Source organism: Sciurus carolinensis, chromosome 17 (assembly GCF_902686445.1).
Source record: "Sciurus carolinensis chromosome 17, mSciCar1.2, whole genome shotgun sequence".
Taxonomy (NCBI): domain Eukaryota; kingdom Metazoa; phylum Chordata; class Mammalia; order Rodentia; family Sciuridae; genus Sciurus; species Sciurus carolinensis.
The window spans coordinates 59,897,964-59,914,017 of NC_062229.1; positions in this window are offsets into that span (position 1 = coordinate 59,897,964).

Sequence of the window (16,054 nt, forward strand, 5' to 3'; positions counted from 1 at the left end):
AATGTAGTTGTCAGACAGTAGTATGATCATCCATGTATGTAAACATAAAAGGATTGTTAGTTATAAACACACACGTAACTTTTCATGTCCATGATCATTTATCTAAAACTTTTGGGATAGATATGTTTTGGAAATCAGTTGTTTTGTATTTTTCATAAGGTATATACCTATACTACCTAGTCTCTAACACCTCTAGCACAGTCTTGGGACAGCACCCTGTCAACAAACATATTACTATGTCTGCAGCAAAACCTATGGGATAAACAAGTCACTGAAGCATATCGTAAATGAAAATCAGATTGTGTTAGAATCTACTTTTGACCTTTATGTAAGAGGCCTCCTGAGTTTTCAGAGATTTTTTGGACTTCTGAACTGTAGATAAGGGATTGTGTGGAAAACTTCCCCGAAGATCCCAAGTGATTGTGAACAATGTTTGGAGGAGTGAGACGGTGGCGGTGACAGGTGTGTCTTTTCTTCTACTTTATACACTCCAAAGCTCTGAACATTTTTAAGCTAAAGAATTACTTATGTTATTACAATAATACAAACTTAAAAATATTTTATGGTGGATAACATTTTTATTAATGTAGTCTTTGGGTATTCAACAATATGGATGGTATTAAGGGAAAATAGCTTCAAGAAAAGAAGCAAAAGGAAAGATTTTTGAATATTCATTACAAAATTGCTTCTAAATTTGAGTATTTTAATCGTGACATTCAACTTTTACTAGGTACTCTGTTTACTTTTCAGATTTTTTTTTGGTCTTGTAAATATGTCTGTGGACTAGAGAGAGTCATAGAATAAAATGAGTTTGTAAGGAGTAGGAAATTCATTTCTAAAATTCAATATAAAATGTACTTTTAAAATTTATGGTAAAACATACTTCCTAACATTCCTAGAAATTTCCTTCATTTCCTGATAGAATATGGTCCATTCTCAGGAGTTGCAATGATTCTGTTTTGTTTTGTTTTTAAGGCAAATCTGTGGATTTTTTTCTGTTTGGATAACAGGATGTCATGCTTGTGATAAATACTCGCCTGAAAGATATTTATAATGTACAAACCCCTAAAATATTTAGACATTTTTAAATTGCAATTTACAACCTCCCCATTTCCTACCACTCTCCCCCAACAAAAATTCAGAGAGATGTATTTAACAGACACCACATTTCATGGTGAATGTTATCTGCTGTGTGGCTGAAAACTGTAATTAGCCATGCTTCACTGATTCATACATGAATCGTTTTGAGGTTTATTATTCCACTGGAATGTTAATGAACATGAATACAAAATACTCTGAGAGATTTTCTTTTTATCTTGGTAAAGTACATATGGTAAGGGGAAAAAACATTTAAAATAATTAATGAAAAAATACTTCATGGAAATAAGTAACCCCTTGACTTTTTTGAATAGTAAAGAAGACTGTATAATTTATTACAGCCTCTTCTCTCTGAAACACATGGTAATTTTGCAAACATTAACTGATAAAACTTCAGGAACCCTACCAAGTAAATATTAATAAAACACAGGAGTCCTAGCTTTCTTGACCTTTGCTCCAGTTCCCAGGTAAGAAATTCACTGATGAAGATGCTTCCATATCTTTAAAAACAAAATGGGCATGAAATCAACATCCAAAGTTCAGATGTCATTTACGAGTAGCATTCTCTCTTGAACCCAGTTGAAAATAAAAGTAACTTAGGGAAAATGATATTTCAGCACCACCTTAATCTAGCAGGGATTTTCTTCATGAGAAAATTAAACTGAACACAAACTGGAAGTATGACTTAACTAGGCCTGCTTCTGCATTTAGGGTCACCAAAGCATACTGTAAATGGAAATCAGATTGCTTTAGAATCCAAGAACAAACTCTACTTTTGACCTTTAGAAAACTCATGATGTATATGCCCACAAAATAAACAAAATAATTTCAAAGTAAATTCGTTGAGTGCACCTGACCTTTGAAACAGAGCAGATGATGTTAATCAGATTTGTACAACGTTAATCTAGCTCAGCCTCCATTTCTGCGTGTATTTTTTTAATATCATAGAGAAGTCTTACAACAGGAAATCTTTCAAATCAGAATAGGTTTAGAAATGGAACAGAACGTATGACCTGGCTTCAAACAATGAAGTATATAGCTCAAGTATGTAAGCCAGTAAGCATTATGACTATAAGCCAATATATTATGTATCTGAAGAAACAATGACTTTTCAAAAATATTAACCTTACTGGGCATGGTGATGCATGCCTGTAATCCCAGCTACTCAGAGGCTGAGGTGGGAGTACTATGAGTTTGAGGCCAACCTGGGTAATACACCAAGACCCCATCTCAAAAAAATAAAGAAGAAGAAATAAAGGTAAATATTAATCCAAGCACACTGTAGGCAGCATACTCAAAAAGGTTTGAATTCTATACTGTGTGAGGTATTGGTAAGGCAACTTTGAGTTGAAAATGGCCCTGCATATTATAAAAAGTTATTCCATCTGATCATTGCTTCTATTTTCATCCAGTCATATCATTTCAACATTTTGGACTTTGAGTGTTTAAGCCATGTCCTTCCCAGAATAGCCTGTTTAGTATGTTGGTAGACATATGCTCATCTTCCCAAGATCATCTCATACTGAATGACCAATCCTTTCCAACCCTAATCCTTCTCAATCCAAGTGCCTCTGTTGGGACTGACCACATTTGTTCCTGCCAGAGGGAGGGGTGGTCACAAAAAACAACCTTCATCAAAGTACTTCATGCTACTTGGCCACATCGATTGGTTCAGGAAGGGCACATAATCCAAGCTGAGCCAATCTCTGATGTTTTGTCCGAAGGACTTAAAAAAAAAAAAAAGACAGTGGCACTTTCTCTGCGATTATGAGCTCTAATGACAAGTGTGGGGCTGCTGGCTATCTTACCCACCCAGGAATTAAGTCAAACAGGGCAGAGTTGAGAGATGAAGAGAGGAATACAGCCCAGCTGGCATTGCATCCCAGAGTCCAATTGTGCCTGAAGCTACCCCTTTTATTTGCCAGTTATGGGAGCCTTTTCTTGTTTCAGTTGGTTTGAAATAGGTTTTTGTTGCTTGGAGCCAAAGGAATTCTGACTAATCCGCAAGTTCAACTCTCAAGCTGCCCAGAATAGGAAAGTGAAATGAAAGGGATAATACTCTCCCATTCTATTGTAATTTGGGAATTCTCCAGACCTGGAACCACACCAGCCCTTACTCTACCAGCCACAAAATAACGCGTGAGGCACCCTGCAGTTGTCTAAGGCACTGGAGATGGTAAGCCTGAAAAAGAGGAGAAAAGATGTACACAGAGCTCAAATGTGTGAAGGTCTGTCTGTTTTGAGGCAAAAGCATTGGATTCACTCTGTGAAGGTAAAATTTAGACCAACCAACACTCATCCCTGAAGGAAATGTTCTGTACCAACACAAGGGATAACTTTTCTAACAATGAAAATCATCCTAACCTCTAGGTGACTCCCTACCACTTTCTCTGCTGAGTGAGAGGTTGGACAAAACAATTTCTAAGATGCCACCCAACCCTGATTCCTTGATTCAAGCCAAGTTTTGTCATATTGATTGTATTTGTAATTTATCAGAATGTCACCTCAACCTTTCGGCACATCGCAAATCCATCATATAAAAGGAGACAGAGAGGAAGGGAAATATCAGCAAAGGTTTCCTAGAGGGAATGATACTTGGAACAGTTTTTTGTTGCTGTTGTTTTTGTTTTTGTTTTTTGATACCAGGGATTGAACCCAGGGGTGCTTAACCACTGAGCCACATCCCCAGACTTTACTTTTTTTCTAGTTTGAGATAGGGTCTCACTAAGTTGCTTGGGGCCTCACTAAATTGCCAAGGCTGGTCATGAACTAGCAATCCTGGTGTCTCAGCCTCCCAAGCCTCTGGGATTATAGGCATGCACCATGCCGGACACTGAACAGTTTTAATTACAAAAAAAAGTCTTGGTTTATATCAAACATACCATGTTGAACCATACTTCATTCAACCCTAATTTTTTAAAGAAGCATTTGTCTCTATAATATTTTCTTTAAAATGTGTAAATATGCAGAATAACAACCTATTAAATTATGCTATAAATAAATAAAAACTCTCCCAAGCCTTGAGGCATAGAGCTAGTTAGCAGTAATGCAGCAGGGTTTACCAGATAGTCTCAGTCAATGAATGTGAATTCCCAGTTATTACACTGCGATTCAACCCTGAGTTAGGAGTGTTCTATAATGAATGTTTTGGCTACTCTTTCTGCCATTATTTTGTGTACTACCAACATATTTTGTGTCCTCAAAAGCACTTTTGACATACAATGTTTAACAAAGGTATGCAAATAATATTCACATAGTAGGTCTGTCATAACAACATGAAAGCATCATGCTAGACATTGAAATGCTAGTTTTACAGAGGTTCAGGGTGCCTTCAAGAAATGTTTGAGAAGATGGAATCAGGAAAATGGGAACTGAAAGATGTTCCTTGGCATTATAAAGGGCAACACAGACATCACTTCAGCCAGGGAAAATAAACAATAATTGTATGGATGTTACTTAGCAGAAATTATTGTCAGAGAAGATGTCATAACTTAAGGGGTTTTAAAGAGAGCACAAGTATGATTGCTATGTGAAGGGGTAGAACACATCTTCATGGGGACAGTGTTAGGAAGACCCAGTGTGATGCTGATCACAGCAACGCTCCTGTATCCAGGAGCAGAACATCCCTTCCACCTCTGCCTTCTCTGGAAGACAACTTGGTGAGTGCTGCAGACCAAGTTGGGGAAACAATTCAAGACAGAGGACACAGCATGCAAAAAGGAAAAGTGTCAAACAGGCAGCTTAGAAACTGTAAGTGGTTTAATGTTACTGGAGAGGAGAGAGATTAAAAATGAGAGTGAAACTATATGCAACAGCCAGACTATGAAAGAGCTGATAAAACAATCTTCAGAACTAGGGCTTGATGTGATAAACAGTGGGGAGCAAATGATTGGTTTTAGCAGGCAAGCAATAGGATCAAGTCTAAATTTTAGAAAAAGATTCTACAAGCACTATGGAGGCTTGATTGGAGTGGGATGTCACTACAGGAAGGTGATCAGTGAGGAGGTCACTGTTAGCAATTAGATAAATTATTTTGCCTATCAAATTACTAAAAATAAAAATAAGAACCCAGTGGTAAGATATAAATTGTAAATTTCTAAAAAGCTGTTTGCAATAATTAAATCCAGTCAGAAGTTTTAAAATGCTATTATAGAAGAAGTTCATGCTCTTTGGCCTAATAATTCTTTTTCTAGGAATCCATAATAAGAAAACAGAGATGCAGACAAAGCTTACCAGTCTTTCTTCCCACAGCTTACTTCCTGAAAATTTTTAAAAAAACTTTTTTATGTACAATCCAAAGAGTAATAGTTAAATATGCCACTGTCATTTAAAACATTTCCAAAAACATTCACTGACATGGAAAATTGCCCCAGGATTAGTGTTAAATAAAAAAGCAGAATACAACATTAAACATCGAGTATGATCCCAGTCTTCAGAAAGGTAAATGCATTCCCATAAAAACACATAAAAATGTAATTGCTGTTTATCTCTAGATGGTGAAATTGTGGGTGATTTTCATTTTAATCTTTTTTGTTTTTTTTTTTATTTCACTGTATGAACACGTACTAATTTTGCAGACAATTGTTAGGTTCAATCATTCAAAATTGCCTGCTATGGACTGAAATGCATCTCCTGCAACCCCCATCCTCATGCATATGTGAAAGTCTTAACTTCTAAAGTGATTGTATTTGGAGATGAAACTTTAAGAGATAGTTATGTTTAAGTGAGGTCATGAGGGCAGGATTCTCATGATGGAATTAGTATCTTTATAAGAAGAAGAAACAGGAGAGTTCCCTCTCTCTCTCTTTCTCCACATGAAGAAGAAGTCACATGCACACACAATGAGATGGTGGCCCAGGAAAAGAACTCTTCACCAGAACCTGACCCTGCTGACACTCCGATCATTGTTTCAAGTCTCTAGAATGAGGTGGAAATAAACCTCTGTTGTCTAAGCTACCTACAGTGGTATGTATTACAGTGGTCCCAAGCTAACTAATACACTGCTGAAATTGATTCTAAAAATGGTAATTCCATATGATCCAAACTACAGAAAAGAGAAATAAAATAAAATGAGAGACATTCATCAAAAATGTTTTTTGCAATGAATCCTAAGCAGTAATGTAAGATAAGAAAAACAAAGATGCAAAGGATATTAAGATGGCAGATTCTGTAGCTTGTCAATAGGCAGGATTGATAACGGTAGTATTGGTGCATAAGACAGGGTCTCTGTCTAAAAAGAAAAAAAATTTAATTAAAAAATCAAAAAGGAAGAGAGAAAGGGGGAGCATCTAGAAAATGAGTCCAAGGATTCAAAGTTAGAAATTGATGGGGTTGGGGGCATTCAGGACAAGTAATATTCACAAAAACCTGTTTGGTACCTAGCCTGTAAGGTGGCCTCCAATAATTCCCACCTCCTGGCCTTCACACCCTGGGCAACTTCCTTTCCTCACGTACAAGTTAGTACACATGATCCCTGACATGGTTCAACTTAGAAGTTTTTTTTATTTTTCAACTTTCCAACTTTATGATGATGCAAAACAATAATACTAAGTAGAAAACCTACTCCAAATTTTGAATTTTGGTCTTTTCTCAGGCTAGTAACATGCCGTATCTCTAGATGGTGGGCAGTGGCTGTGAGTCACAGTTCCCAGTCAGCCATGTGATCTTGAAGATAAACAACTGATGCTCTACAGTGTACTGTGTTGCTAGTGTTTTTTGGATATAGACATTTAATCAACTATAAGAAGCATTCATCACTTTACTATAAAACAGATGTAGTATTAAATGATTCTGCCCAACTCTAGGTTAAGGTAAGTATTCTGAGTGTGTTTAAGATAAGATTAGTCTGGGCTAGGGTTGTGGCTGAGTGGTGGAGTGCTTGCATAGCACATGGGAGGTACCAGGTTCAACCCAGTACCACATAAAAAAAATAATAAAGTTATTATGTCCATCTACAACTAAAAATATTTTTTAAAGAGATAGAGTAGTCTAATCTCTGATATTTGTTAGGGTTGGTATATTCAATGCATTTTCAAGTTAACAATGTTTTCATCTTATGGTGGGTTTATTGGGACTTCACCCCATCATTAGTCAAGGAATGTCTGTACCCTACCTTCCTACTGCAGAAGTGATGGTGCACTACTGCTGAATCGAGCACTCTTTGGGGAAGCCACTCCCACATTGTAAGGACCACCAGATAGCCCATGTGTTGAGGAACTGAGATATCCAGCTGTTGTGGTTTGGATATAAGTCATCCCCCCAAAGCTCATGTGAGAGACAATGTAGGAACGTTCAGAGGCAAACTGATTAAATTATCAGAGCTGTAACCCAATCAGTGGATTAGTCCATTTCATGGATTAATAACCTGAATGGGTTAATGGGTGGTAATTGTAGGCAGGTAGGGCATGGCTAGAGGAAGTAGGTCACTGGGAGTGTAACTTGGAGATTATATTGTCCCTGGCTATTTGCACTCAAGCTCTTTGCTTTCTGACACTAATGAATAGATCAGCTTTCCTCCACCACACCCTTCTGTTGTGATGTTCTGCCTCACCTCAGGCCCAGAATTATGAAGTAAACTGACCATGGACTAAACTCTAAAACTGTGAGCCAAAATAAACTTTTCCTCCTAAGTTGTTCTCATGGTGTCTTTTGGTCACAACAACATAAAGCTAACACATCAGCCAACAAATCAGCAAAGAAGAAAGGTCTGAACACAACCTCATAACTGGAAGCAGATCCTCAGGTCCCAATCAAGCTTTCAGTTGATGACAACCCTAGCTGACACTGGCTGCCACCTGATCCCCACACCATGAAGCTCGGTGGTGTCCCAGTTCCTGTTCTACAACAACTTTGAGATAAATGTTTGTTTTATGCTGCTAATTTTGGGAGTAACTTGATGCACAGCAGTGTATAACTAATACAACCAGTTTTGATTAATTTGCTATTCTAAAGAACTGACTTCCTTGAAGGCAGAAGTAGTATCTTAATATTCAAGGCCTCTTGCTATATGGCATATGACCTATATTCAATAAATACATATTGCAAGCCAAAAATGTAGCAAAGAGACTGGGAATGCTGCAAAATAGTTGATAATCCTTGGTGGGGACCCACTAAAAGATTCCAAGACATAACTTGTTCAGGATAGAGATTTGTTTGGAAAGTAATGTGGTGAATGACTTTTGTGCTTGCGCCTACTTTAGGAATGTGTAGAGCTTGTAAGTGCACTTTAATAATCTTATGTGCTTTAGAAGCCCATAAATCCCCAAATACTCCAAAATGTAGAGTTCTAAAGCTGCAACTTGTTTTCTTTTATAGAACAAACTTTGGAAAAGTGTGCACCTAAACATTTTTAACTACACAAAGTTTTAGCAAGTGATTTTTCTCCAAATTCCTTTCAGTACCTTACATAATTTGTAGATAGCAATTTCCTACTGACTTTCCTTTCATTCTTTGAACTCTTGTTGACCTTGATTCAAAGCCTAGAGTTGGTAAAATTCAAATTTTTGTAGGACATTTTGCCAATTATATGCAATAGTCAATCCAAGAAAATTCTATCTTCTCAACTTCATAACTGTTCTTTATTGTTCTGTCAACAACTGATTGGATTTCACTAATACATGGACACATGCTAGAACCTAGGAGAACAGAACATGCAATAAGGAGGTTCAATTCATTTAAACCTGAATGTACTAACAAAGATGCCTGGTCTCTTAAGTAGTTTCTTGCTGAAATAAACACACACACACACACTCCAGGTTTTACAAAATCAACTCCTACTCTTTTATCACAATGGGCACAATGAAAAATAGAGGGAATTTGCAAGTGTCTGGAAATAACATTGTATGCTGACTGAGAGTGAAATCAGAAAAGTTTGTGGTACTCGTCAGAGTTCTTATTAAAAAGTAATAAAGGAAAATCTCACAGACTAGCCAAATGTAAGCAAACTTCACATGAAATGTTTACATCTCAGAATAGACCTGCAAAAATAGAGAAAGAAGAAGAGGCAGGAAGTCTAAGGAGTTAATCCATGCTCTTCCCAGAAGGGACTGGACTCTCTTTCTCACTTACCATTATGTCTAATTTTCTCTGACATTCCCTCAGTCACCCAACTCACAGATCTTACTTCAGAGACTCTTAATTAGGTACAGAAAATAACAGTTTCCCTTCCAAAAGGTGTCTGCTTCTTCCTTTTTTTAATATTTTGTTTCATAATTCACTTTGATACTCCCTTGTACCTGTTCCATATAATTTGCAACTTTAAAATAGTGGAAGACAGACTTGCCATGTAGAGTTCATTTAACTAAATCATAGTCAGATAACTTTTACCTCTTTTAAAAAAGACATGTCAAGAATATGTTCAACCTTCTATCTTTTCTGTGATTAAGATATCATCTCCAATGTTTTCCTATAGAAAATACAATAAATAAAATATGAATCAATACAACAAATTTATTCACACTGAAAAGTGACAGGGTATTCCCTGTCCTTATGTTGTAGTCAAATAGAAGAACTTCTTGCTATGTAATCTTCAGAAAAACATTTAACTTTTCTGTGCCTTAGTTTCCTAATATATACTAGAATAATAGTTACTACCTTTAGGATTAACTGGGATTAATTTAGGATTAATTCATATTGTGTGACTCTCTCATGACAGATGGTATTATTTGTAATATTTTCCAGAATGCTCTGGACTAAGTATTTTCAAAAAGATTTTTATTTCTTATTTAGTTTGCACCTCATAACCTAAAATAAGCACAATAAAAGAATTTTGTTGCATTGGTTTTAGATTTTGAATGAGAAGTAGCTATTGAGTTGCAGTATCCCTAGATATAATGTATGAGAGGTAGTATGCAGACACACACGTGTGGACACATGTGTGAATGTGTGTATGTGTACCTATATATTTATATATCTACATTTGCATATATGGAACACCCTAATAAAATATGTGGTAAAGAAAGTTGGCAGAGGTTAAGCATGGTGGCACATGCCTGTAAGCTCAGCAACTTGGGACACTGAAGCAGGAAGATTGCAAGTTCAAGGTCATCATGGGCAATTTAATGAGACCCAGTCTGAAAAAATAAAAAGGGGTGGAGCTATAGCTCAGGGGTAGAGCAATTGCCTAGTATGCAAGGCCCAGGGTTCTACCTCCCAGTACTACAAATAATAATAATAATAATAATATAATGGAAAAGAAAAGAAACAAAGAAATAAACAAAAGAAGAAAAATGAACAGAGATATTTATATTGAGGCAGATTAATGGTTTATTTATGTTTTATTGTTCTTTCATGAAGAAGACATGGTAATTCATATATGTAACCTTAACTAAGAAAAAACCATGGCACATCTCAGCACCTCTGAGCTGCTCCTTCTCCTCCCAAAGCAGCTATTACTACTTCTTCTTTTCATGGTCTTCTTTCCCACTTCCTGGAATGAAAGCTTGAGCTGGATTCACAGGAATCAGAAGAGTGACCTCAGAGCTCAGGCTTTTGGATTTGCTTTCAAATCCAAAATCTGCTACTTCCTACCTGTGAAACTGTAGCTACTTACCTTCTCTAAGTTCAGTTTACCCTTCAACAAATACTGAGAGTATCTGTTGTAATAAGGATTAAATGAGATCTCATGTGTAAAACACAGTGCCTAGCACTAGTAGGAGGCACTTTCATTGTTGTTGATGGTCCTTATATCGTACAGGATCCAGCCATTACAGCGAACCACAGAGTCAGTATAACAGAAACTTCAACAAAACAGAATTTTGTTTCTCCTCCCTCAGGACCAATATGATGGTCCTAAAAGGCTCAGGTTTCTTTTATCTTATTACTTTGACATAATCAACTGAAAGTTTCCTTTTCCAAATCCACTATGGCTACTCCAACTTCTGTCACCTTATCCACACTCGGCAATGGGAAGGTGGAAAGAGGGATGGTAGTTATTTATTTTTCCTCACAATTTTTGCATAACAAAAGCTGTAGTGGCATAAAACAGCAAATAATCATTCCTCATGATTTCTGTGGGAATGGAATTTGGAAAAGACACAACCAAGATGGCTGGTTTCTGCTTCACAATATCGAGGGACCTCATCTGGGAAGACTTGAGGGTTGGGAATTAATCCATGGTGAAGCTGTAGGCATCACTAAGGCTTCCATGTCTAAAGATTGTTGGATTCAACTTGGCCCTCAGTTGAGGCTGATAGCCAGAACACCTGAGCCTCTCCATGTGGCTACTCGGGCTTTCTAACTGTTTGATGGCTACATTCTAAGAGAGAGTCACCCAAACAGAACCAAGGAAAGCCGCATTGCTATTTAATGACCTACCCTCAGAAGTCAAATATCATCATGTCTGTTGCTCAAAATCCCTATTCAAGAGAAGATTATGGCATTTGCAGGCAAATGGATGAAATTGGAGAATATCATGCTAAGTGAGATAAGCCAATCTCAAAAAACTAAAGGACAAATGATCTTGCTGATAAGCAGATGAGGACATATAATGGGGGGTGGGAGGGGTTAGCGTTAGGGTTAGGGTTAGGTTTAGGGTTAGGGATAAGGAGGGTGGGAAGAATGGAGGAAGGAAGGACTGTATAGAGGGAAAAAAGGGGTAGGAGGGGTGGGGGGGAGGAAAAAAATAACAATGAATCAAACAACATTGCCCTATGTAAATTTATGATTACACAAATGGTATGCCTTTACGCCATGTACAAATAGAGAAACAACATGTATCCCATTTGTTTACAATAATAAAAAATTAATTAATTAAAAAAAGAGAGAGAGAAGAAGTTTCGTAAACCTACTTCTCAATGAATGGAGTGTCAAAGTCACAGTGTGAAAAATGATGTGGGATGGAAGATTGTAGATGTCATTTCTGGAAAATACAGCTGAGATCATTGGCCTGTGACCGATACGGCAACTTTATGTTAGTAGTAATGCCCGTTGTACTTTCAAGAAACATTTGTTGAGTGTTATGCTAAGTGCCATCCCAGCTTCTAGGGACACAGTGGTGAACAACAAAGTCCTTGCCTTCATCATAATTGTATTCTCATGGGGGAGACAGAGACTAAAACAAATATATACTATACCATCGTGTAGTGACACATGCTGTGAAGAAATTAAGGTATAAAGATATAGAATATGCAGAATGTAGGTGCTACTAACAGTGTAGTAAAATTTCTTTTCTGAGGAGGTGACATGGGAACAGATACCTCAGTGGTTAGATGGTCCAGCTCTGCAAGAGATGAGAGAAGAGCAAAGGGAATTACCCAAGTGAAGATCTATAGAGGAATATGCTTGACTTATTTACAATACAGCAATAAACACGCGTGGCTGGAGTATAAAGATCCTGCAAGCAGGGAGTCAGATCCTACCAATGGGAATTGGAGGCCAAGAAAATGAACATGAATTTTATTCAAGGTATTTTAAGACAGCAAGAGTCTCTCTCTCTCTCTCTCTCTCTCTCTCTCTCTCTCTCTCTCTCTCTCTCTCACACACACACACACACACACACACACACACACACACGAATGATAATATTTAAAATTTCCTTCTGACTATAAGAAGAACAGATACTACAAGAGACTAAGAATAAGAGCATAAGTTACTATAGGGGTCTAGGAAAAGGTGACAATAGCTTGAGCAGGAGAATGACCTTAGATATAGGGAGGAGTCAGATTTGGGCTCCATTTAGAAAGACCAACCAAACCTGCTCATGGATTAGATATGGGGTGTGAAAGAAATAGGAATACAGAGAATGACTCTTAGGCTTGAGACTCTGTTTTGTATTAGTACTTGGCACCACAGAGCTAGAGATAGTGTAGTGCAGTGATTTATACCCTCCCCAAAACTCAAAGTCAAACATAAAGTCTGAGACACACACCCAGCAGTGACCTTGAGCTCCTCCTGTCCTCACAGACCAAGGACAGAACTAGGTAGTGCCACATACAGAAATTTAGCTAGCAGGAGGGGATTAAGCTTCTGGATGAAGAGAGAAGGAAGCAGGGGGTGGGCCAGGAGTTTTGAAGGTTATTTGTGCAGTAGCAGGGGCATAAAGGAGTCAGGCACTCCCAGAGCAAAGCACAATGGAGCCCTGAGGCAATCAGGCCTGGTAATTCCCTCAGAATTGTGGCCTTTGCTTCATTTATGCCAGGCACCCAGTGGACACTCCCTGAACACCAATGACCACAGAAATGATGTTGTTGACTGGGCAGTACTGCCACTCATTTGACCAATTATTCATGATTGTTCAGCTGATTTCCCACTCTTATAATAGGTTTCAATTTTACTGCAAACACAATTAGGGCATGCCAACCTAAATGCTTTACCACCATAAAAATAGATCTTACCTCCCACTGGAAACCTTTATGCACTAAATTTGTGGCTAAAAGACCCACTAACGAAATCCCAGGCAGAGTTCTCCTGCTGCAGATGAAGACAGTTGTAGGAAAAGTCAATAGATTGGAGTCAGTCCATGTAGAGTAAGATGGGCCTACATTTTCATTCTTGGCAACCTTAGTCTATCTGCTTCTTCCTCCTCATTTTACCATAACATCCATGCATTTACATATTAGAGTATGCACATATGTAGTTTCATCAAAAACCAATCTCAATTGATCCAAAAGGCAATTTTCTTACTGTTTTTGTGTGCCCCGTCTCTCTTTTTCTCATTCCCTTTATATTTCATATTTTTCAAGGTGAAAAAAAAGAGAGAGAGAGAGAGAGAGAGAGAGAGAGAGAGAGAGAGAGGTTTGAAATTACATTTGTTTCCAAACTCATATAATTAAACCTTTCCTCTGGGAATGTCTATTTTTCCATTTCAGGTTTCCCCTTAGTGTTTATTTATTCAACATGATCGTGGAATGCTTTTTTCCTTGCTATCAAATGATTTTGTGATGTGAACCTTGTTTTAGTCAGCTTTTTTGCTGCTGTGACTAAAAGACCCAACCAGCACAACTGTAGAGGGGGAAAAGTTTATTTGGGAGCTCACAGTTTCAGAGGTCTCAGTCCATGGACAGTGACGGGGAAGTGAGATGCAGATGAGCAGCAACATAGAGAGTAGGTAGAGATCCACGCGTAGAAAGTTTATTTGTGAGTTAAGACCTGGCAAAGGCCATCGCTCAGAAAAGAGGAGAGAGGGCAGGGAAAACTTAACTTTGGGGTTTTTGATAGAGCTGATTTGGGCTGCTTGTGTAAGGTCGCATGAGCTATCTGTGCGAAGCCTTGTGGTGGGCTGATAGGACAAGTGAGGAAATATCTTAGGTTGGTTAACAGGTGTTGAAGGGGATGGGGAATGGGGAGCTATCTTTTAACTCTGGTTTCTCTGCAAGCACCTCTCTGGGGCAGGAAAGTGAAACTTATTTTATAAAATGGCAGTAAGGTTTTAAAATGTGTGCACAGATGGGAAGCCTTGGACCTGTAAGTTATAAAGCCACCTTTCTCTCCCGCTACAGGAACCACCTGTCAATCTGCCTTACGCCTGCCTCTCCCGTTAGAGGAATTTCCGGCTTACGTTGCCGTAACCTTCCTGCCTCCCACATTACGTTCTAATATGTCATTGGTCCATCAGTCAGTCTGTAATAATTCTCCTCTGCGATTGGTTCCTCCCAGCCTGCGAAATTCCGATAACTGAGGAGAAACCCTGCGCCATCTTTTTTTTTCCTTTCCCCTTTTCCCCGAGCAGGCACAATTAGTCCGCATAAAATAAAAAGTTCCTTGTGTGGGACCTGTGTCTGCGGAGCGTTTTTCTGGGAGTTATCGAGGAACCAAAACTGCCCTAACATCTGGCCTAACAGGACCTAATAGACAGTGGGCTCCATTCATATCGGAGCTTGAGTTGAGACACAACATCATGGTAGAGTGTGTGTGGCAGAGGGAAGCAGCTCACATGATGATCAGAAAGCAGAGCGTTAAATCTCCACTTGCCAGATGCAAATACATACCCAAAGTCACACCCCAGGGCCCCACCTCCTCCAACCACACCCCACCTGCCTTCAATTATCACTCAGTTAATCCCATCAGGAAGATTAATTCACTGATTGGGTTAAGGCTCTCACAACCCAATCACTTCTCCTCTTCTTGCATGGTCTCACACATGAGCTTTTGGGGGACACCTCACATCCAAACCATAACAGACCTTTTGCATATCACTGTCTTTCCTCAGCAATCCCAGCTTTTGGAAAAGAATAATGACAAGTGCAAACCTGAAATGAATACTAAGGACAAGTGGGCTTCCCTTTGTAATGCACTGCACCCCAAGCTCCCTAACTCATGAGTAACCAGGGAAAGCAATCACCTGATATTAATTCCAGAACAGCTTATAGCAAGGAACCACGAACTGTGAATTCTCCAAATCATAACACCCGGGGCCAAATGGGAAAACATTTTGGAGAACACAAGCACCCTTGATTAGCACAATTAATGAATATTTGATTTTACCCCCACTTTAAAGAATACAGAGAGAGGGAAGGGAGCACTCATGCATCTGCTTCTCAAACACCACTTGGGTGAAAGCATTCTCTGTGTTACATATGATTCCAAGTTTCTCTTAAGGATGTGCCAGGCTCCACATTTTCTCAAGGGCTTCACTAGTCCTCACTTAACTGTTTCTGGATTTATTTTTAGATCACTGATAAAGGAACACCTTGTCTCATTAAAATTGGTTGATTCAATATTTGTGAGTGAATAAATAACACACTGATTCTTTCATCGATTCTCTAATCTTAGAGACTGAAGACGTGGGTAATTTAACAGATTGGGAACTCCAGATCTCTCCCTCTTTTTATTTTCCTGCTACCTAAGAGAAACTTAGACTTAAATCTCCTACACTCTCACTGTCCTTTAAACCCTGAATCTCACTTTACTTATCAGTCGTATGTTTAGATAATAGTAAACTGGAAGGGAAAACACTCAAAATCAAATCATGCTTTCCACAGACTGTTGTAGTTTTAAAGAACGTCCGTAAGTTTTTTTT